This window comes from Nipponia nippon, unplaced genomic scaffold (assembly GCF_047370975.1).
Source record: "Nipponia nippon isolate SJK-2023a ecotype South Korea unplaced genomic scaffold, ASM4737097v1 scaffold_9, whole genome shotgun sequence".
Classification (NCBI taxonomy): Eukaryota; Metazoa; Chordata; class Aves; order Pelecaniformes; family Threskiornithidae; genus Nipponia; species Nipponia nippon.
The window spans coordinates 31,068,879-31,093,369 of NW_028262413.1; the positions used below are offsets into that span (position 1 = coordinate 31,068,879).

The window sequence follows — 24,491 nt, forward strand, 5'->3', positions numbered from 1 at the left end:
ACAGAGATGGAAAGGTTTGGTCGTGGTTTTTTTACAAAGAAAGTCAATAATTTTTAAATTTCTGTGCACAGTGATAGTATACTTTAAGGTGCTTTTTTAATTGAGAAGGAAGATTACCAATGTAAATCTCACATTGGAAAAAAAAAAAAAATTAAAACCTTTACTCCTCAACAGAAAGCATGGCTTTTTAAGAAGGAGCAAAGACTGAATTTTATTATTTAAAAAAAAAAAAAAAAAAAAAAAAAGGCAAGCCAGGACACTTCTCTTTAGCTAGTGGTATATTTCCATATCCTACCTCCTACCTGCTATTGGTTTAGAGATGTGAAAATCTGCGATACCATCATGCTTGCAGTGTGATTGAAACATGTATGTTGTGCTACTTTGGCAGCCTGAGTGCTACAAGTGAGCTTTTCTTCAGCACAACTAGATTTGTGCTAAGAACAAACTAGGAAAACTAATATTAGTCACAAGGCAAAAAAAGTGTGCCTCAACTTTAGCTAAACTTACATAGTACCTCAAGCCCTGTAGCTTTTGTATAGTGTTTTCCTGCAGGATCCTATCTGTTCATTTAACTGCTTAATTCAAAGCTCTTTTTCTTTCATCTCTGTGATTACAGTGCTATTATTTATTTCTGCTGGTACATCCCCCAAGTGCTAAAAACTACCTGTGAAGGTACAGCTACACCTCTCAAAGAATCTGCAGGCAGCTAACAAAAACTTAGAGGAAAGCAGGATAATACAGGAGATAAAAGAATGTGGCTGTTTGAAAACTATTTAGAATCAAAGAATTGTTAAGGTTGGAAAAGACCCTTAAGATCATCGAGTCCAACCGCTAACCTAGCACTGCCAAGTCCACCACTAAACCATGTCCTCAAGCACCACGTCTACCTGTCTTTTAAATACCTGCAGGGATGGAGACTCAACCACTTCCCTGGGCAGCCTGGGAAGCCTTTGCTCTAAGTAACAATTTATCTGGTGAGCTTAGCCCCCCCCAGGTTCACCTGATTAGCTTAAGGTTTCTTTTTTCAGATGTATTTTCAACTTTAGATTTATTGACAATTTGTTTTTAAAGTTGGGAACAAATTCTGAGCAACTGACAGTACTTTGCTCTTCATGTGGTGACTGTGATCTGCACCCATTTAACTTAACTGCCATATATACTACCCTTGGAGGTATGGTAGCTATTGTAGTAAGATTGGGTGCATGCATAGATGTCTGCAGAATCGGTTCTTGTAGGTGGTAGTTGCAGCTGCAAACAAGTCCCAGGATATGATGGTGTTTTTCTAATGGGAGATGTCCAAATGACTGCAGCAGTGAATGTCCCAGAATGCGATTTCTACATTTCTCAGCTGTGAACATTTATGCTAGCTTTCCAACAGTCAAGCTCTATTTTAGGGACTAGAGCTACAGAACTCATTCATTCAGTGTATTTAAAATTCAAGTGGAAAAGGCAATTCATCTTTTCCTAAGAAAAGCAAATTCTGCTGTTCACTTTCCATAGTCTCAGGTTCTTGTGCCAAAAGAGCGACATAGCCTACTGTGGAGAAAGTGTTTGTGTGTGTATGTGGCTGTACTGAAATCTGTCACCACAATCCCTTCCAATAAGCCGCACATTTCTATTATCACTCTCCTGAAAATGTGACTGACAGGTCCTGTATGATTAGTTTTGGCTGAGCTTTAATTTATACCACTGTTAGCATTTAAAAATAACTTCTGTTCTGAAAAGTTCTGGTCGTTTGAGATGCACTTCCTGCACTTAGACTTGGGAAACTGGTATTGTACCTTGGAATGTGACACTGAATGACGACAGGTACGAGTAATTCATCGTGCTCAGTGATAGGGAGTTGTTTGTGTTTATTTGTGTAGGCTATGTGTGATTTTTTTTTTTAATACCCACTCAAAGAAATGTAAATTTCTTTTTTTTTTTTTGCTTACATTTTACTTTACCCATGTTACTTTTGTAGAAGTTCTAAAGAACTCCAGTTCTGAGCTTGCAAGAGTTCAAGAACTTGCACAGTATAGGCAAGTTATCCTATAGCTCTGCAAAAATCTGCATATTTTTCACTATGTGAGTGCATACACTATTTTTTCATATAATAATCACTGAAGTAGATGACCGAGCTCCGAGCCATTCAGTTGCAAATAATTTCAACCATGCTTCTTAAGTAGCAGCTCAAGTAACCTTACATGGTTTTTCAGTAAGAAAGTAACTTGCAGCTACCGTTTTTATTGGCTTTCTCGAAAGAAGGCTGCTTGTGGCCATATCATTGGCATTAGTCCCCATGTCCCTGACCCAAAGCCTTTTTTAAAGCTAATCTTCAGAGAAACCCATGCTACATTTAACTTTGGTATCTCTCCTGTGGGTCTCAAATCTAACCAGACACGGCCGATCTGAATATTTCCTGCATGTTAAACAGACCATTGTAAGCCTTTTCCTCCAGGCTAGATTGTTATAAATGCTGTTTATGATCCTGCTATGACAACTGTGAAGGACATGGCAAAGAATTTATCACAGGATTATTCATCCACCATCAGAATACCTAATAAGATTCTAAATGACCCAAGATGATAATAAGATCTAGCTTGTAGCAATAAGGTATTAATAAACTGCTTTTTTCAATAAGGAATTGTCCTGGCATCATTACCCTGACATATTTGTTTTCCTTATATTTTGCTGGCAACGTAGCTCGGGTGCTTTATACAGCAAATTTATAAAAACCCATGATGTATGAAAAATACACCACATATTAAGTGGAACCCATAGGTTAAAGTCAAGAGCATTCTGTTTGCCTATGCCATAAGAGGACTAGACTTTTAAGTCATAGATTCTAATTTTTCCATGCTGTTTCTCTTTGTATTTAAAAATTATATATAGAATAATACATACCCTAGTGTTGAATACAAGGCCATAATTCAAATGAAGCGATTTTGTCAAAATCATAAACCCAGAAAGCGCAGCTCAAGTGATTAATGACTGACACTGGAACCCTGAAGTCATCCTGAGCTGGAATTACACCTGCAATCCTTATTTGCAATGTCTCAAACTTTAAAACCATTAACTTCCTGGGAAAAAGAGCTTATGTAACGGCATAAAAAGCTGCTCGTTTCTGTTGCTGTGAAAATGACAGATAAAAAATACATAAATGTGCAACTGGTCTGATTAGATAAATAGTCCAGGATCTTCCTGAAAACCTGATGTCAACACAACCTGTTGCTATGCACAGCTGACCCTTTGCTCCCGGGTCACCTGGAAGTGCCATGCTAGGGAACTTGCAGCTTCAGTGGCCCCACTGGCCCCACAGGAAAGGCTCTTAATGAGAAGAAAGACCATCTCAACATGGAGCTTCTGAGGAGGTGAGAGATCCCAGGTACAGGAAAGAACAGATGTGCAAAACTACTACTTATCCCTGAAACCTATTGACCTGGTAATAAATAGCTAAATTACCCCTTCAAAATGCAGAGCTGTTAAAGCTTATATTTAAATATAACTTTGCACTGGATGATCTCAATCTCTTACAAGTTGTTTCCCCCCCCTCTGCATATATAGTAAGGGAAAGTATGAAACAGGTGAATTGGCTTGCTCAGAGCTATGACCTGAGGCAGTGACAGAATTTGTAATTCCTGGTTTCACTCAGTTGCTCTGACTGTCAGTCTACATTGTGGCCAAGGTAATTTCCTTTGAAAAGCCAAAGATGGGTATATATCTCATTATTGTTTAAACTTTTATCAAAAGTTTATTCAAGCTGGAGAGAAATGAGATTTAGTGCAGAGCACCATGAATTCTAAGGCATAAAAGAGATTTGGATTGTTTCAGCTCTTTGCTTTCACTCATGTTCCTAGTTGGAGAATTGGCTGGTTGCATTTACATTCAAATGACCTGACCACTTTGAAGGGTTGGTTCATGATAAAGTATGCTAGCATGGGACACAAAAGACTCAGGTCCCCTTTTCTTTTCCTTTACAAACTTCCTTTGTGAACATGGGAAGATTGCTCTGCCTTGCTTCTTCATCTGCAAGAAAGAAAATAAACATATTTCCTACCTTATGGGAAGGTTGTGAAGACAACTACCAAATATGATGGTAATGGAGGTGCTCAGATATTACTGGAATGGAAGCTGTGTGAAAGCCTAACATAGACAAAGTCTAATTTCTGACCCAGTAGCTGGTGCTGCATATTTGACTTTTCTTTCTGGTGCGGCAAAAGTAATCACTCATGCACCTGTTTCCCGTAAGGAAAATTAAGATGATGTGTTCTTGTGAGTGCTGTGGGTACAAAGTGAATGTGTGCTGAAGTGTGCAAGTGTGAAATTAAAGGGTAGATCTGAAGAGATAATTCTGAATGAAAAAGGAGTGGGATCAAATACTTGATCACATTTCTGTGTCTTTTTCTCACTGGCCTCTGGTATTTCTTTAAGCAGTTATTCACTGAAAGTTTCTGCTTTTTAACAACCCTCTTTATAGAGAATAAGCAGGTCATTAAAATAGTTTGGGAAATAAGTAGCAAAAAATGTCGTGGGTCATTATGGTTCATCTTCATCCTGTCTGATGGAATATAATTTCACTCAATCTGGGGTGTTGTTGATGGTGCTAAAATAAACATGCTAGGAAGCTGTAGTCACGTTCATTGCTGGTGTTACTTTGCTGCTATCATTTCTTTACCTCAACAGACTTACGAATACATTTTATACAAATCATGGAAAAATTCTGAAGATGTGTGTTTTTAACTTTGTTAAATTGTAATATGCAGAGATTGGCAAAATTCTAAGGAGAAGGACTCGTGGCAGTTCTGCCGAGCCCTGAAAATAGGAAATGTAAAACTCCCTTTGCTCTGACAGCTCTTGTATGTCACCCCAACACAACCTCCTTCTCCTGCCAGCGTGTTCAGACCCTTTGCAGCCACTGCTGTGTCTATGTAAAATGTAAGGAGCACGATGAGGGAGAGACGATAGGTTGAAGAACAGGAGCAGCTGTGTTAAGGATGGGTGAGGGGAGACGGTTAAAACCAAATATTATTGCCTACTAAGCTGAGAAGAGTGCTTGTTGCCTTGGGGACTGGTACTACAGTGAATTGCTTGAGAAAGTAATTCTTTTCTATTTTTTTTTTTTATTTTTCTGGTATGGATAATTTCCTGGAAAAGGTGAGTACTTACCATAGTCTGGTAAAATACCTTCCTGGGTTTGGTACCTGCTTATTGGACTGTCCTTAAGACATGTTTGGAGAGGGGGTATTTTATGAAAGCAAATTGTGAGAGTGCAGGGTGATCCTTAGTTTTCTAGGAAGCAGAAGTAGTTTTCCCTTTCGACTAAAAAGTAATGTTATGTGAAAGCTGCAGAGAGACATAAACACTACCTAAGAAGGTGACAAGTTGTGACGGCTAGGCTTAGACCAGCACCTTGCAATGTGCCCTTAGTAAGAAACAGCATCCTGTCAAGCTGAACAACAACATGGGAAACAAGAACCACAATTTCACTTTTCCTCTCCTTTCGGGAGATGTGAACTGTAGGTGGAAGAAGACTAAGGCCATTATATCTCAATCTATTAGATGAACGCTGATGTTCCACAGTGCATTGTGTGGAGAGCAGAAGCATCTTTCCCAATGCTACAGCCATGGGGCTTAGGAGCTCCTTTGCGCAGGCCAGCTCAGAGCAGCGCCTTTCAGGCAGAACCAAGAGGCAGTAGGCTGTGCAGGTGATGGGCTGAGAGGTAAGAACCCAATCAGAAACATTTGAAATGGAGGTAGAGAGCTGTAAATGTGGGAGGGGCAGGTCAAAAAGCAGGTTCACCTGCACCACTTCATGCATTAATCTGTTATTGCTACCCTGAAGATTTTGCAGTATTGTGGTAAACCACAGTTTTGTATGCTAGAACAGAAATGTGTTCCAGTCCCCAGAGCCTTGTATTATGGACTGTTTAGACTAGTTCTCTGCTACTATATCTGCAAGGAGTCTTCAAATGTAATTCTTAATTTTCTCTAATACTCTGTGTCTTGCTGTTAGTGATGCCATCACAATAGAGAAAGAAGGTTAAGAAAGGAGAGAAGCATGTTGATTTTTTTTCCTTTAAGTTCTCAAAATAAATTAAGGAGAAATATTTCTCTTTATAGTATTTCAAATCCACCGTATTGCTTCGTCTGTCTGCTTTCTCTGTAGTGTCATATTTAGCTCTAGTAAGTCACAAACATATTGAGGGCAGATAGTGGGTACAAATCTGACAGAAAGCTAATGAGCTCTCCTGTGATTATCAGTAAGGACTATGACTCATTAAATCTCATTTCCTGAGAAAGTCCACATAGGGAGAAGAAATTATCTGGAATAAAGGCCTGAAAACCTAATTCGATCAGATTTATAGGTGTTCTTGTAGTCGCTACACAATAATCAGTGAAAACAGAGAAACCTTTTAATGAGATCTTTTGAAATGGTTAATGTCAGGGAGGGGGGTCTGCTTCACTTCCACTTAAGATACAGGCAAAATAGCTGCCCTTCTCCCAAACTAAACAGGCTGATGCATGTTGTGGATTTTTTCACTTTTCATTTTAGAGGTGTGATTACAACTGATATTGCACACAAGCATCTATTTATTACATGACTTTCATTCAAAACTATGCTTAAAAATGAACCTGGCTTGTCCGTTTTTGGATAGGTTGTGCTTGCCTTCATACAGTGTTTTCTTCTTGTGATGCATGTCTTTTTGTGGTATGTTTTTCATACATTATTTAGAGAGGAAATGTCTCTCCCCTGTTGCAGTGAAGAAGAAAGACTTCCATTGATTTTAATGAGCTTTGGCTCACCCTCTAATAGAGTAGCATTACAGAAAGTTTTTGTTTTGACAGTTTTATCTTTGTGTAGAGATGCGTGGACACAATCTCACGTTATGTTGCATACTAACTATATGCGGATGGTGACAAAGAAAGAGTTAGTGTGATCTCAGTGCAATAAATAGAGACCCATCACTGCCTGACAGATAGCTGAGGAACATAGGACAGTTATTCATGTCTGTAACTCGCAGAGTGTGAGCTGAAGACTTCAACAATTGAGCTGGCTTGCCTTCATAACTAGGCTCTTCTTGCTGTTGGGAAGGACCTCACACTGGCTGCTACAGGCTCTGGTTTTGAACTGTTTAAATTATGGATGTGTCCCTTGGATTGGGCCAAGCTGGCCACTTGGAAGCTCGCAGGTTTTTGTTATGGTATTTTGTAATTCCAGCTTCTTCCAGCATCGCCTTTTCACTCTATTTGTGAGGAGCTTTCTCTTCTTTTCCTTCATGGCAAGGCAATAATATTGCCACTGAAGTTAATGAGGACTTATGTGGGCATTGCGGGATGGTAGGAATAATGTATTCATTCCCCCCCCATTCTTACTGCACATGAATTGCATGGGACAGACGGGACTGCTCACATGCAGCCTGGCTGTTGCTCTTGGTTACTTGCAAGCATTTGAACTTATTGAGGATTTCAGCTTGAAATGTCTCCATAGTAGGATGTAATGCAGCAGTTTGTCTCTTATATTCTGAGGTTTTGTGGGGTTGGGGCTTTTTGTGGGATTTTGGTTTTGTTTTGGTTGTGTTTTTTTCCCCTCTTCCCCCCCCCGCCCCCCTTTTTCCCCCCCTTGTGGGTTTTGTGTATATATCTGGGGGGATGTGGGGTGTGGTTTTTTGGGGGTTGGGGTTTTTGTTTTGTTTTTTTTTTTAATTAAGTATCCCTATATCTGCTAGATCAGTAAGAAAGCATTAATCTGGAGAAAACTTTTGTGGGATGGGATCTTTGAAAGATGTAGAACTTCATTAAACATAAAAGCACATTAAATACTTACGTATGCACCAAGACCCTCCAGATACGCTTTTGGTCAGGACAGGAATATTTCAAAGGATCAGCTTTTGAATGAAGATGACATGACATCAAGGAAAGGAAAGACTGCAAAAATGAACAGCTCTGACTCAAGATAATTTGGGAAAGCAGCTCACTTCAGATATGTAAACTGTGCTAGGCCGTATTGTGTACTCTATATGAAGAGGAATCAGAATTGCTAAGAATTGAAATAGAATATATTAGCTTTCTGTGGTACTGTGGTGTGATGATATGGTTGATCCTGCTGGCACTAAATTACCTTGGAACAGGGAGATGCAAGTAATGTGATTATTAAAATAACAAACAGGAATGTATAGTTTAGTTTGATCTCTCAGACTTGCATCAGAAATGAGCCCAAGTTCAGCATCTGGGGAGTGAGAACATAGATGCATTTCTGAACACCTCAGAGTTTCTTTCAGTGTTTTTGTCTGAGCTTTTAGGTATATTAAAATATTATTTGCTCAATTCAAATCCAGTTCTCCTGGTACGAGAATGAGAGGTATTGATGTTTTATCCAGATACAGTTTGAAGTACGTGGAATAAAAATAAATGTAGGACATGCTTTTCATGTGGACATGTTAGCAACTGTATGTTTGGAACTTATTAGTAGAAGAAAACTGATCTCTGAACATATATGTTAAGGCAAATACGCTTTGCAGCAACAGTTGATGCTTTCCTTTGATCCTACAAGATAGTCCAGACTCATCAGCTATAGCAGAGCCAGGCTGGGCTGTGTGGGTGCATCCTCTCTGTTCTGGCAGAGCCATGTTCCCAGCTGCAGCCTGTCTCAGGGTGTGCAGTGGCTTCAGTCAGGGAGCACCATCCTGACCACAAGCACTGGAGAAGGGGTCTTCTATTTGGGCAGCATGCAGTGCCTGAATGGCTGTGCCCTACCTCCTCTGAAGACAAAGGAATAAGATCTGTTGGTGGTTTGGATCAAGCCCTTTCTCTGCCATTTATTCTACCATCCTTGAGAAAAATTTCCAGAGAGTTTGGTTTTTGTTGAAGGGGTATTTACCTCCACCTTAGCTGTTGCTCGATTCCAACTAGCACGTTACATACTATCTGTGGGGTATGTCGGTCAGGAATTAAACAAAAACCTTAGAAAAATATGCTAGAGTTTATAACTTCAAAAAGCTTTTATTAATGTGAATATATAAGGTAGAAGTTAGGGAGGAGCAGTTGTTTATGTGCTATGAGTCACACTTTTCTGTTTGGGAAATGAAAGTTGTTTAGACATTCTGTGTGTTTGTCAATGGAATTTGCTCCAGGAGTGTTTTATAATGACAAAAGAAATCCTGTGCTATGTGCAATACAAAGATGAGAAAAATGATGAAGTCTTACTCTACTGGGAAGCATAGCCAAAGAAACAAAGGAGTTAGAGAAGTGTAAATATTCCTCTGGTAATATAACCCGAAATGATGCTTCCCTATGTTAGTCAAAAAGAGCCATTTTTTACCCCATGGTAGGAAAGACTTGGAAACACCACCAGCAAGTAAGTTTTCCTTATCTAGCACATGTGAAAATCTGCAGCTTTATATGATATTTTCAGTTAAAAGTGAGTGAAGGATGGAAAAGTTAGAAGACTATCTTGGGGTTTTTGCTGTTTTGGTGGTGGGGTTGTTGCTTTTTACATTGGAAATTGAAGCTTAATATCTGAAAGACTAAAATTATAAAGCAAGACGAAATAATGTTGGGTCATTCAGGAAGTGCTTCAGTGTTATAATGCTACAGCCTGAAGGAGGCTCTTTAAAACTCTGATGTCATCTTAGCTATCTTGTTCATGGTGTAAGGCCTCTTCCCTAAACTGACCTTCAGTTTACTTTCGGTAAGTCAATGTGTTAACATTCAGGCCATTGTACTGATTTGTCACGTTGTCCCAAATTTCGTGGCAGTAGGTAAAATTAAAGTGAAACAGCAATTGTTCTGGTACTGCCTTCCCTATCTGAAATTAATTACAAAGCCATTATAACATCAATGCACTATTTTCTGTGAAGACAAAGGCGCAATCGTGGCATTGATTTCACGTATGCAGTGTAGAAATTGAGTGATCCTTAAACTATATTGACAGTACATTCTGCAACTAAACTAGTGTCAAGGATTGGGAGCAGAGTTTTTTATAAAGTGTGTTACCAGGTGTATTTCAGCTATACTCCCACTGGTGAAGAGCAGGTGCATGCTGAGCTGAATTAAGCCGCTGTTAGGATTCCACCCAGCTGTTCTCACTGTTTTAATTAAATTATTCTAAAAAATTATTTATGTCAAACAGGTAAAAATTCCTCATGTGTAGAGTCTGAATCTAACTTTACTTTGTTGAAAGGGAAATGTTGGGGTTAATATAAGGCAATGAACTGGCTTTTCAGGGTAGCTTGTGAAAATTAAGCCTCTCCAGGTTCATCCAAGCTGATGTGGTATTTGCAGAGGGAAAGAGAAGCTCTGGCTCTGACTTGTAAGGGTGGGGAACATGGTGGGAGGAGTTCGAGCCAGCAGTCTGCCAGGTGAGAAGACAATAGAAGGTATCAGAAAGGGACTAGCTAGGGGGGCTGTGGAGGTGGGTAGAAGAGTATATAGATTAAATTGCTGAGGTTTGAATTTTGAGACGCCGTGTAAGTGCAGTTCAGTGCAAAACTGGGAGACTCCTTTTTTTCTTCTGTGAGTGTATCTTTGAACAGGTATAGGACATTTTGTATAGATCACCCTGGGATTATGGCAAGGAGTGGTGTTAAAAGAAGTAGACAAAAATTCCATGTTTGTTCTTTTTTAAGAAAAAAGAACAAACTATTCGTATTTTGGTCTCATCTCTATTGGGCTATGTAGGGTATCTTGATTTTTCTGGTATTGGACAGCAATGTCCAAGAGCCTCAAAGATGTTGCTAGTACTTGAGGGGTAAGAGGGGGAAATGTGTAATTCATATTAGTGAACAAAAGGTTCTTGTGGGCCTGTTCTCTGTGATGATCCTCTGAAGGCCTCTGTGGGCTTGTTTTGAAGTGCTTGGAAACCACAGTGATGAGAGCTAGATTAATGCCTAGATAAATTGATTAGTTATGTGACATGCGTAACTCCATTTAATGCACGCATCAAATTGAAACTAGAACCCTTAAGGCTAATTCACTGCCTCATTAGAAGCCAGTGAAATTCCTTCAGCATCAAGTAATGTGTTTAGATGTGCTGGCTTTGGCAGGCACTCTATTTCTGTGTAACATATAGAATTTTAAGGAATGTCTGGGAAAAAAGTGGCCTACAAGAAAACAATCCGAGGGTGACAGAAGAATGGAACAATGTCAGCCATGTGGAAGCATGATATTGGTCAAAAGCTGAAGAACATGTGATGAAGGTGAAGGGGCTTTGATATATTAATAATATTCAATCATAATCAATTTATACACTATCTACAATTTACATAGACTTAGATAAGCCTGAAATCCATCAGATTAACATGTCAAAAGCACACACTGTATATTTGTTCCGCCTAATCCTCACTGGTAGTTCAGGCTCTTCAGAAGGGATAAATCAGGCGCAAACTAACTACATCAGGCTACTCAATTACTACCTCAAAACTATTCTTAAGCTAAGAATGGGACATCTTGCACATCAGTCAATCTGTCTGCCTGTCATTTTTTCCACTTTGTCTTTGTGCAAGAGGACTGGCTTTTTGGCAAAGTGATAATAAGATTAACAAGGTCCAATTTTTCAAATCAAAAGCAAGAACTCTGCTTTGGGGCTCCGTTTTCTTTCTAAGAGTCTAATGAGGAGGGACAGGCAATTAATATTATTTATTTCACTAATTAGCTGGATAATCATTCATTGTAAAACTCTTCTGTGTTAGAAATATGTTCCTTGTACACTTGTTTAACACAGTTTCCTTTTTATCAGACTGAACCATTGTGCGACATCTTTTATTAGCGGGGCAATAGGGGGGCACTTGAGGAAAAAAAAAAGGGGATAATTTTTGCTCTGTGAAGATAATGCAACAAGAAGCAACAGTCCATAAAAACATCACCTTTCAGTCTCTGAAGACATAATGCTTTATGATAACCATAAAACATTTTAGTGCAAAATAAATTGCTGTCCTATTCAAATCCTTAAATGTACTGCAGTGGATGTCACTGAAGACATACAGCTATTTTTTCCAATACTGAGATATATTTTATCATAATTTGTAGTGTAGGTGACAACCTTGCACACATGATTGCCTTTTCTTGCTTAGTTAGCTTGCCAAGGTCAGAGTCCTTTGGCCTTTTATGGATGTAGAACTATTAGGAAATAAACAGGATAACCAAGTAGCATAAAAAGAAAACTTGTTTCCTTGACTTGTTAGTCATATACCCTTTAAAGATTTCATAGTGTTCTGAGTATGTACTTACTGAAAATGAGTTCTTCAGAAATGCTTCAACAAATTCTTCTCACTTGTAAAACATATAGGTGATTTTTCTCATTTTCTTTTCTTTCTCTTTCTTTTAAATTCATTTTAGCTTTGTTTTTTTTTTTTTTTTTTTCTTTTCTAGCTAACTAGCAGCATATTAGTTTTGGAGCTGCTGTGAGGAGAACGATGAATGGCAGTTAATGGAAAATACTGCAGTTACAATTCAGCCCAGAAGTCTTGAGCCAGGTAAGCACCTCAGTTTCCCCATAGTTGAACTCTTCAGATGTCATTTCATATTGTGTCACTGGTGAGGTCCTTGGAATGTGCATTGTCAAGGAGTTTCTGGATTTCGTATTCACTTTTTGCATCAAAGCAGTGGAGAAGAGGTTTTACTCTAAAGTATTTTTGTGTTCCTTCTGCTGCTGATTATGCCAAAGTAGGACAGCGTGGAAAGAGTATCGGAAAATGCTAATAATGGTGGCTTATTTGGCAATATCATTTAGGAGACATGCCCCCACCCCATGAAAGTATTTGCCTTGGTTTGTTTTTTTAAATTTGATGTAAAATATGGTAGCTTATTGAATGGAATGAAAAAAAAAAAGTTGATAAAGTCTATACGGAACCATAGAAATGTGGTAAGACCTGGTTGGTGACATTTATATAAATTCTACACAAATGTGAAGGAAAATAAATTTAAAATGCATTTTATGTTTGCCTTTGAAATGCACTGAAGTTTTTTAAATGGAAAATTGGTCACAATAAAACTTTACTGTCTGTCTTGAATTGTTGGGATGAAACTATGCCTCAAAGGAAACCAGTAGGGATTTTAATGAAATTAAAAATTCAGCTGTGAGTGTTCATTTCTATGTTGATTGGTGGTGATACTGTATTTAAAAATGAGGATTTTTCCACTCTGGTGTGGAAGACCCTTTATTCCATGGTCAATGAACAAAGGTTGCTAGCATTCAACATTTTGCCAAATATCCTTAAAGGATGGATGTAAAATTGCCCGGGAGGTTTCTTCAAATAAACTTTTCCCCAGATAAAGGGTCCAATTTGAAATGATCAGAAATCCATACGGATTTGAGGATTTGGAAGGATGATATCTGGGTTTGCAGACCTGTGCGTTTGCATGAGCCAGCTCCTGTGAAACTCTTGGCAGGACAAGAATTTCCATTCTTCCTTTAATTGTTGCTTCCATTCAGTCATATTCACTTAAAAATGGCTTATAAAAGGTTTTAAATTATTTACCATGTTACCAATATGATGAAGGTTGTGCAGTGGAAATAAGGGGTGTTAGCCTGTAACTGATGGATAAGAAGAGAGGGTTATGAGCAACCCTTTAGCCTTTTGGACTCTCAATCATATCTTACAGCACCTATAATGTATAGATCCCTTATTAAACTATTTAGAAATGTGTAATTAATATAACATGACTTTCTGGATGTGTACATGATATGATTTGCAACCCATACTGTGTAAGAAAATAGTTACCCAGGGAGATGGGGATATTGGGGCTTTTATTCTCTCTTTTTTAATGTTTTCCCAGTTGTTGCTCATTGCTTGTTGGCAGTTTATTTTAGATTTTACAAATAATAAAAGCAGCAGCAGTAGTAGTGTTTGGCTTTTGGTTTCAACAGACACATATATTTTAACCTAAATGACAATATTTAGCAACAAAATTGCTTCATTTTAACTTCACTGCATTTCTTAATCTGTGGGAACTATAATTTAAAAATAATGAATGCAACAGGGTTGAATATATGGCTTCCATTAATTCCAAATACTGCTTATTTGCAGCACTTTTTAATTATTTGAATATACTTCTCAATATATTTAACTGGAGTGGAAAAATCATTCAAACCTCAGACCATTTACGATTACCAGTGTATCTGTAACTTTCCATCCAAATTACTGAACTTTAGAGTAACATTTCATTTTGAGTACCTATTTTTCCTGCGTATTAGAAAACACTGCAATAGTGGAGAAAAATCTTTTGAAAGATGCAGGTTTCATAAACAATGAACATCATAGAACACAAATTAATAAATTACAAGTTCTACGTGGAAATAGTGTTAAAGGGCTGACTTAAACCCAAGGACATTAATTATGGTAACTGAGAAGCGGTGCTGCATCTTACATCCTTCTATGTTCTTAAAATGGCACTTTCTCAGAGAAGCGGGGACCCACAGGCTGTGAGGATTTCTTGATCGCCCAGAACCATTAGCTTTAATGTCGTCTTTGCACATCATTTATGCAGGCACCGTAAGAGCTGTAAGGCCGGGTCCTCACATTCTGTAAATTTTCGTTACCTGCTTTGTGGATCTGACACGAGGTTTTGTCTTCTCCTCATGGAACGTTATTTTCTTCTCATTGTTGAGACTAAACACTGAGTTCCTTCCTTGTTTTTAACATAATCATTTACAAAATTTCATACTGGCATGGGCTGGTGACAGAAATCACATGCCTTTTTATATCATGCAGCTTATAGATGCTGGACACAGAGAAAGCGCATAGCAGAAAACATGTAATCTTTCCCACCTGTTCCTGACTGTACTCAAAACCTATTAATGAGTAGTTGCATATGTCTCAAAGCTACATTTTGTTCTGGTGATAGGACTCCATGATGTGGGGTGCATTTTAGAGTACATGATCTGTATCCCATGACCGCACTTTCCCTTGCCTTATGATGACCTGAAACTGAGCGTGAAGACTGACAGCTAGAAAAACAGTTTAATATATTAATGTTTCCTTTTCTTGGCATTCTTGCGCACTTGTTTATATTCAGATAGACCTGGGCCATCATGAAGAATTAGTTCAGACATTACAATGTGTTGGATAATAAGCATTTGTGCAAATAAACCCTACTTCCCTCGCCACTTAAAAATAAAAAATGAAACAAAACCATCTGGTTGATTCCTATCAATTCTGGTCAGCAGCTGGGTTTTACAGCATGAGTACAGGCTATCTATTCTTCGACTATGATCCTTCAGTAGAAATCAAAATACCAATTAAAGAACTGTTATGGCATCTATAGGTTTTTCATGAGACCAAAATTAATGAACTTCTTAAGAGGCTCAGGGCAACCTGATACTGACTGTGGCAAGGCAGTATGTGTCTGTACTGTGTTTAGCCATCAGCTTAGTTAGCTTGCTCACATTTTTGCCTGCCACAGTTGCAGGTGGTGAGAGAAAGCAAGCCTTGGGCCGAAGTCTTCATGCTCATGCCTCGGGAAGCTATGTGGTGATTTTTCTTTGCTGCTGTGCCATCTGAGCAAATTTTGTCAGCATGGGAAGGGTAATGAGAGCTGGGAAAAGAGAAGTTACCGTGTGAGGTTGTTTGAAGAGCTATGCTCTGTAACTGACAGGTCTTTACTGTTGGATTCCTTCGTTGACTCCAAGGTTAGTTTTCATATTTTTCTTCAAGCTGCTGTGCACTCTGCCTTCTTTTGCATTTGCACATAAACTCTGACTTTTCTCTCTTCATGTTTCTTAAGCTGCCATACCAGCTCTTCTTATCTTTGTGCTGATTTCTTTACACCTGTGAGGGTTGGTTTGTTTTGTTTTTTGGGTTTTTTTTCCTCTTGTGTGCCAGCTGATTGGTTTCCCTCTATTGAAGTGCTTCCGATATGGGAATCCTGTTTTGCAAGGGCACTCAGAGTTAATCTCTCACAGGAACTCCACTCCAAGAGAACTACGTGTTTGTGATGGAGCTTTCTAATTCCCTTTTAGTTGGTATTTTCTTCCAGAACTATGTCTTCCTGTGGTTACAAGTCCATGATTCATCTCTAAACAAGTGCCAGCTGTTGCTGACAGTAGTCAGTAAGGGGCTGAGTGATGACAGTGGATCAAGTACTAAACTCTTTGCTCAGCTTCCATTCCAGGTACTATGAAAATTTCCTAATTCAGAGTTTAAAAAGGCAAATCAACCCTGAAGAAACTGGCATGTGTACATAAACAAACTTCACAGTGGGGACTGGCTCACCCAGAGGATGTCTGACCAAAATGACCTCCCAGAGAGGGAGAATAAACACTAATCGCCTTTTATGTTTAGTAGGCCGCAGTTTTTCCTTTTGTGTTCCCCATGCTCCACTATGGGCAACTGGTACGCAGGATACATGGTGTGGTTCGCTTTTCTGAGAGCCATCAAGACTTCTAAGGTGATAGGAAGTAAGCAGTAGTTCAAATCAATGCATAGTCATGCTCAAAAAGTTCAGCCTGTGTTCAGTTGAGACAGCCAGAGGCCGAAATAATTTACCCAGATTGTCTTAATTGGATACCTAGCAATCACTCCAGCTGAAGATTATATATGTAAAATTAGAAGCACTGGCATTGTTAGAAGCTTGTGTAGGTATAAGAATTGTTCATTTGTATGAAATCTCCTTATTTGGTAAAAGATAGCATTGCTAAAAATTGCAGGCCAGTTACAAATATTTCTCCTTCTATGTCTTCAAAGCATTCTAGCCAATTTACAGGGAACAATGTGGTTATTTGCAGGCTCAGGGCCTCAAAGCTGAGGAGCTCAATAAATAAGAAACGTGTATAACTGTAAATATAGCACATCTACTTAATCATTTCATTTCCTTCCACCTGCTTCCAAAGAACAAAGTTTCAGGCAAAAATCCCACATGTCAAGTTTCATCTCTATTCACATATTTCTGAGTGAATTCCTACTCCTCACTGCCCCTCCCAACAGTTGGTCATAGAAGTGCAGCAAGACCTTTTTATTCTGTTTATGATAGGATGGTCTATTCTAGTATGATGCAGTCCATAGCAAATCCATCTACAGAATTAATTCTGAGGTTGTGAGAAAGAGATGCAAGTAAAAGCTGTAATGATTTACAGTTTGAAGACACAGCTGATATGAAAATAAACATTGAATCAGTTTCTTCTATATGTCTTAGTTCCATTAGAATAATAACAGTAGGTGACATTTTTCACATTTTAATGGGTGTTTTGCTGATTTTATCAGAATTTCTGCTGATCAAAGCAAATTGGCTATTTATTTATTTTGCAGTGATGCTAACTAATCAGTGGAAGTTTAATGTACTGTAATGAATTTTAAATATCTTCCTAGTCATTACAAGTGTGTGAATCAAACTCTCTCTCTCGTAACAGTTTAAATAATTAATTACTTGAGTAGCAGAAAAAGGTAACATTTAATATAATAACATTTTCTTTGAAATATTTCAGCGCGTGTTTTATAGTACTATCTCAAATTAGTAAGGGATAATTCTGACCAATGTGTCCCCCCTGCTTCACACAGCTCACTTAACCCAATCCTGCCTGCATTGTTTTACACTGATGGTAAATACCTTAATTATTAGTTTATTTCAGTAGCTTGCTGAATGATAGTTTTTCATATTATTTATACTTCAGTAACTTTGTTTTAATTGGTTTCTTTTATGTTATTTATCCATACAGATATATCATACAAGTTTTTAAAATATTAATGATGAGTTTTATGTCATAGTATTGTTTCCTACCAATCATGGCATGCTATAAATTGACCTCATGAGTATAAAAGAGCAAGGAAAGTTTAAAAAAAAAAAAAGTAATAGACTCATTGAAACAGTTGATTAACTCCATGATACGATTCTTCACATATCCTCTTGTTCAGGAAAGAACTTTAGCATTCATTTAAATGTTTAGGATTAGGGTATATGCCCTGAATTAGAGTGTTAGCTTTTGAGGACATAATGCCAAGTTGTAAAGAATTTGGCATCAGTTTACTTTTAATGCACATCGGTAATCAGGCCCCAACACGTTTTTAGACACTACATTGTATACTTCCATGCTTTGCTCTGAACTAGAGTTGGTTCAAATATATTGGTAACTGCATGCAAACTGTGAGATTAATGCCTGAGATTTAATGTGTTTGTATTTCTGGATGTTAGTTCAGGCAAGACAAACAAACAAACAAAACCCTCATTCTTCCCATCGTGGTAAGAGTTAGTCCAGTTCTGGACTCAAAATAGGCATATTCAGTTCCCGGAAGGCTGGTGTTTCTGAAGGGACTTGATGTAACTTTAGCTTTAGCACATCCATGCGTTCTTCTAATATGGTACTTAATTTCTTTTCAGTGCACTTTTTTGGTGGAATATGTAAAATGACATGAATGAATTCCTCAACAGATGATACGGTGTTCGTTCTTTAAACTCGGGAGAGATTGTTTTGTGCATGTACGAAGAAAGCAATGCGCAAACAGTCAATAGAAGAAAAGAGATTTTACACTGTAATTACAAGGGGGGAGCAGTGTGAGATGTCTTTAAGAGAACGCAATTTGGGTTATTGTAAAATGAGAGAATCAATAGGAGATTTGCGCTGCTCAAAGTATTTTGGTGCATTATTAAACACTTTTCGAAGCTGTGTAAATCTTGCATCTAAATTACTAGATCAGATCAGATATAGATCCTGTCCATAGGGAACAGAGCAGGTTTTTTAATGTCTGTTTGTATCAATTTGAGTGTCTATATAAGAGATTTTAACCTTCCTTGAGAGCACCTAAATACAAAATTGCAGACTGATTTCAAAGTGCAAAGTGTAAATACTTAAATTTCAGGTAAAGTAAGAATTCTCTTAAGGCATTTTTTATCTTCTTTTTAAATTTTGGCCTCTTAGAAACATGTGGAGGTAGTTCATGAATTTTGAGGGGATTTTTTTTGCAATGATGTTTCAATGAACAGTAATGTTTTAATAACAAAATAATATAAAGTAATGAGTTGGCTATTATGTCAGTGATTAGATTCTGAACTATGCTTGTTAAAATTTATCTAGCGCTATATATAACTGTAAAATAAAGACAATTTAAAATCAGGAGTGAAATAGTTACTGTTAGGGTAACAGAAAGCATCCAAACTCATGCAGAATTCATACCTTCCGTTGAGACGTTGTTGAGAGAGTCAACCTAATTCCAGTAAATTTTAGGTCTAGTTTGAGAAATACATTTAGTCAGTCTGTAACTATTCTGGATTTGAATGAAACAACACAAATGGGAATTACAACATAAATATGAAATTAACTTAAAGGCAGGTGGTTTCACTCTGTCTTTGTCTTTGACCATTCTGAAGATCTTTAGGTGGGCGAGCCTGGAAAGGATTATCCATGCACATGTGGAGAGAGTCCAAACGCTGGCTGACAGCAGTCAGCAAGCTCTGCAGTGATTTAGCCTGATGGTTGCTCTAATTCTGGTGACTGGTTGATTCCCTTCATCTCTCTCAGCCATTTGCTAAGCTGATAACCCATTACTTTTAAAATAACTTCCAGAGCTTGAGTTGGACAGCCATTTGGAAATGCCCTGAAGTGGCTTAGTTTCAGAAATTGCCATGTGTCCAATCTCTGAAAAATAAAGCACCTGTACAATATCTCCACTTGAGCATTCCAAAATTTATGAATCCCCAGATCATTCATCACTGAAAAGCTTTGGTCTTAATTTAACAAATGAAAATAAAGCATGGAATCTGAACGGGTTTCTTGTCTTTAAGCTAGACAGTCATCCTGATGTGCTACTGAGAGGTATGTGACTATTATGTGCCAGTTTGTATCTGATGACAAGTGTCTTTCCTGCAGTTGCTATGATGATGATAGGAAGCCAGTAGAGCTTCTTCCATTATCAAAAAAAATAATAAACAGGCAAATAAGCAGAAGATGTTTTGATTATTACTCATCTCCAAAATATGTTGAGTTTTACCTTTGCTACCACAGCAAAATGAAGATAATATTCCTAAAATAGTACTAATAAAGAGGTTTCTCGAGGGCATCATACAAAAAGACACTTAAAAAGTAAAAGGAAAAACACGGATGTATTCTGGTTTTATTTGTTGTTCTGTTGCTTCTTGTAGTGCATTTAACATGTGATAAAGACAGAGCTATGATTTGTGGAATGAGCCTGATTTTGTACCAAATATTTTCCATACTTATCAGAAGCTATGCTGGAATCTGTCTGGTCTGTTGGGGTTTGGTAGCTTGAGGAATTAATGAATATTCATTCCTTTTCCCTGGGTACAAAGTAAAATAACTAGTAATTAGTATAATATTTAATACTCCTATTCAAAATAAATAAATCTTTTGTGAAAAAAAAATCTAATTATTATAATGTAGCAACTTCTGCATGTGTAACTGAAATTGGATGTGCTGTTTTGAAAATGCTTTTAAGCCCTCATTTACATGTTTCCAGATCAGTTAATTATTCCCCTTGTATGCATAAAACAGAACTCTGGATTGTACTTGCATATATTATTCATTTTGCTATCTATCTTCTAAGTAGCTGATTCTAATATTTTAATTTTACATCATTATTATTATACCAGTGATATTTGTAATCTGATACGAAAGTTATTCTTGTCTGCACTTAGTTTAATGCTCATTTTTAAATGAAATGGCTTACACGGTAGTAAGTGTGACTATTATAACTTGAGTCTTGTATATTGCTTATCGTACTAAATTAGTCACGTCTTGTATTGCTGTGAAAGCAGAGTGTCTCAGATGGAGACCTGAACTTTTGCTAGTGAGGTCGTGAGCTGGAGAAAAACACAACTGATAAAATGAAGGGCAGGAGCCTTGAAACTGGTCACCAGAGTCAGAACTTGGGACTTGCTCTAATAGGGCCTGATCCAAAGCTTGCTGGAATCTGCAGGAGGATTCATGGTCACTAGCAATGAGACGTTTTGTGTTTATCTCAACGTTAGTTGCTGAATTTAGTGTTTCCCTAATATCCATTAGGTCATCATTGCCACAGTCACTAGATCCAGCTCATTCTTCCTGGCTATGAAGCTATAAATGGGGAGATGTTTGACACCAATGAGCCCTACTGCAGTTGTACTATTCCCTTCTGGGCATTGGTACATACAAACCATCGTGATCTCGTTGTACACCACTAGCGCTGTAGATTATAAAGAGATGAAGTGGGGAGTCTATTTACTAATATGCTTGGGAGTCCATATGAGGTAGTCACACAAATATGTAACTTGGAAATCGTTGTTACCTTCTGACCTACCAGATTAGTCAGTTCCTATCCCATTTAGTATTGATTTCCTTCTCCAAGAAGGATATCTTAAAGGCACAGGAGCAGGCTGTCCCTATGTGCCAAAAGATGAGCTGGCAAGGAAGAAGACCGGCCTGGCTGAACAGAGAGCTTTGGCTGGAACTTCCAGAAAAAAAGCGTGTTTACGACCTTTGAAAGAAGGGGCAGGCAACTCAGGAGGGCTACAATGATGTCGTGAGGTTATGCAGGGAGAAAATTAGAAGGGCCAAAGCCCTACTGGAACTTAATCTGGCTACTGCTGTAAAAGACAATTACAAAATGTTTCTATAAATGCATTAGCTGCAATAAAAGGAGGGCTAAGGAGAATCTCCATCCTTTATTGGATGCGGGGGGAAACATAGTGACAAAGGCTGAGGAAAAGAGTGAGGTACTTAATGCCTTCTTTGCTTCAGTCTTTAATAGTCAGACCAATTGTTCTCAGGGTACCCAGCCCCCTGAGCTGGAAGACAGGGACGGGGAGCAGAATGAAGCCCCCATAATCCAAGGGGAAATGGTTAGCAACTTGCTATTCCACGTAGACACACACAAGTCTATGGGGCTGGACGGGATCCACCCAAGGGTACTGAGGGAGCTGGCAGAAGTGCTCACCAAGCCTCTTTCAATCCTTTATCAGCAGTCCTGGCTAACCAAGGAGGTCCCAGTTGACTGGAGGTTAGCAAATGTGACACCCATCTACAAGAAGGGCCGGAAGGAGGATCCAGGGAACTACAGGCCTGTCAGCCTGACCTCGGTGCCGGGAAAGTTTATGGAGCAGATCCTCTTGAGCACCATCATGCGGCACATACAGGACAACCAGGGGATCAGGCCCAGTCAGTATGGGTTTATGAAAGGCAGGTCCTGCTTGAGTAACCTGATCTCCTTTTATGACAAGGTGACCCGCTTGGTGGATGAGGGAAAGGCTGTGGATGTTGTCTACCTGCACTTCAGTAAGGCCTTTGACACTTGCCCACAGCATTCTCCTGGAGGAACTGGCTGGATGGCCAGGCCCAAAGAGTTGTGGTGAATGGAGTTCAATCCAGTTGGCGGCTGGTCACAAGTGGTGTTCCCCAGGGCTCAGTGTTGGGGCTGGTCCTGTTTAATATCTTTATCAGTGATCTGGATGAGGGGATTGAGTGCACCCTCAGTAAGTTTGCACGTGACACCAAGCTGGGTGGAAGTGTCGATCTGCTGGAGGGTAGGAAGGCTCTACAGAGGGATCTGGACAGGCTGGATCAATGGGCCAAGGCCAACTGCATGAGGTTCAACAAGGCTCAGTGCCGGGTCCTGCACTTGGGTCACAACAACCCCATGCAATGCTACAGGCTTGGGGAGGAGTGGCTGGAGAGCTGCCTGGCAGAAAAGGACCTGGGGGTGTTGGTTGACAGCCGCCTGAACATGAGCCAGCAGTGTGCTCAGGTGGCCAAGAGGGCCAATGGCATCCTGGCTTGTATCAGGAATAGTGTGGCCAGCAGGACCGGGGAGGTGATCGTCCCCCTGTACTCAGCACTGGTGAGGCCGCACCTCGAGTACTGTGTTCAGTTTTGGGCCCCTCACTCCAAGAAGGACATTGAGGTGCTGGAGCGTGTCCAGAGGAGGGCAACGAGGCTGGTGAAGGGCCTAGAGCACAAGTCTTCTGAGGAGCGGCTGAGGGAGCTGGGGTTGTTTAGCCTGGAGAAGAGGAGGCTGAGGAGAGACCTTATTGCTCTCTACAGCTACCTGGAAGGAGGTTGTAGCGAGGTGGGGGTCGGTCTCTTCTCCCAAGTAACAAGCGGTAGGACAGGAGGAAACAGCCTCAAGCTGCGCCAGGGGAAGTTTAGGTTGGATATTAGGAAAAACTTTTTCACCGAAAGGGCAGTCAGGCATTGGAATGGGCTGCCCAGGGAAGTGGTTGAGTCTCCATCCCTGGAGGTATTTAAAGGACAGGTAGACGTGGTGCTTAGGGACATGGTTTAGTGGTGGACTTGGCAGTGCTAGGTTAACAGTTGGACTTGATGATCTTAAGGGTCTTTTCCACCTAAATAATTCTATGATTCTGTGATGATATCAGAGTTTCAGCCTGCCAGGCAATAACAGGGAAAACTCATGTTCTTGGGAGCAAAGCTGGTTGTTTACAGGGAACAGTTAGAGATGGAATATAACCTGTGTGCTCTGACTGTTGCTGTTGGGGGTGCCCGTTGGTATGACAGATGGAAGTTAAGGGTTCTGCCGTCTATATCATGAGCTTGATGAGGTAATAAGCAGAAATAGCCTCTTGCTGAATAAATTTTTTCCCTGGTTTATTTTATGTGTCTCCTGTATCTCAGAAAGAAAACTAAGCAAAACTTTGTAGGTGCTAAGGGTTTTACTGACCCTGTCATGTCACCTGTTTGTTTTTCTTTCCGGGGGGATTAGGATTTCCAGTAACCTTTGGATAAGTGGCAGGACTTTGGCTAGAGCTGACAGCCATTGAGTATGAGGAAGGGTGAGGTAGTGCTCCTGTTGGATAGAAGTTCAAGTTTAGGGTTAAGGATGCCAGAAAGGATGGCATTAAATATATGCAGGGGATTCAGGAAGAACTGTGTACTGCAAAGAGTAGTAAATGCTAGGGAGGAGTTAAGAGGCAAAGACAAGTAGCTGGTTTAAATGAGATTAAGGTACCACACCATTTTATGGATACGCACAGAGGAAGCGTTTTTAAGGATGCTGACCAAACAGGAAATTGTACTAAATAGACATGGAAGAAAGAGGTTTATCACACCAGATGATCTTTTCCTGGCTCACAAGGCATTACTCTCTTCTCTAAGCTATTTCTGAGAAAACAGAAGAAAATTGGTAGAACTGTGATTAGCAATGTTTTTGATCCGTATGGATCTACTTGCACACAGGAAGCTACATTAAAAGCCCATGACCAAGCTTGCTAAGTCAAATCCTGAATGCTTACTTTTCTTACCTTTATGGTAGGTAGAGCTAGCTTTATATGTGCGCAAGTATTATGATAGTATTTATTTTTCCACAAGATCTTGGCCATTTTCAGGGCCCAGAATAGATGATGTTTGCATTTTAGTAGCTTATTTTCCTTATTCAAACATGACACATTTATTTAGTACGTGCTTTTCAAACTTTGCTTTGAAGAGCGAATGACTAATTTACCCAGGGGGCTATTCAGTTTTTCAAACATTAATGAAATTGCTTTCACCTTTATGAAGTGAATGAATAGGATTATCCCCATTATAGAGATTACTAGTTGAGGTACAGAGTGTTAAAAAGTAATCTCTAAGCTTGCAT

At 39.1% G+C, this 24,491-nt stretch overlaps 1 long non-coding RNA gene across 1 annotated transcript in view; it reads left to right on the top strand.

Moving 5' to 3' along the window:
* LOC148050254 (uncharacterized) overlaps positions 1 to 24,491 on the top strand; it is a 300,584-nt gene that overhangs the window by 64,875 nt on the left and 211,218 nt on the right. The window contains exon 4 of the long non-coding RNA XR_015701596.1: positions 12,349 to 12,452. This is a non-coding gene — a long non-coding RNA (uncharacterized LOC148050254). The remainder of the gene's footprint in view (positions 1 to 12,348; positions 12,453 to 24,491) is intronic.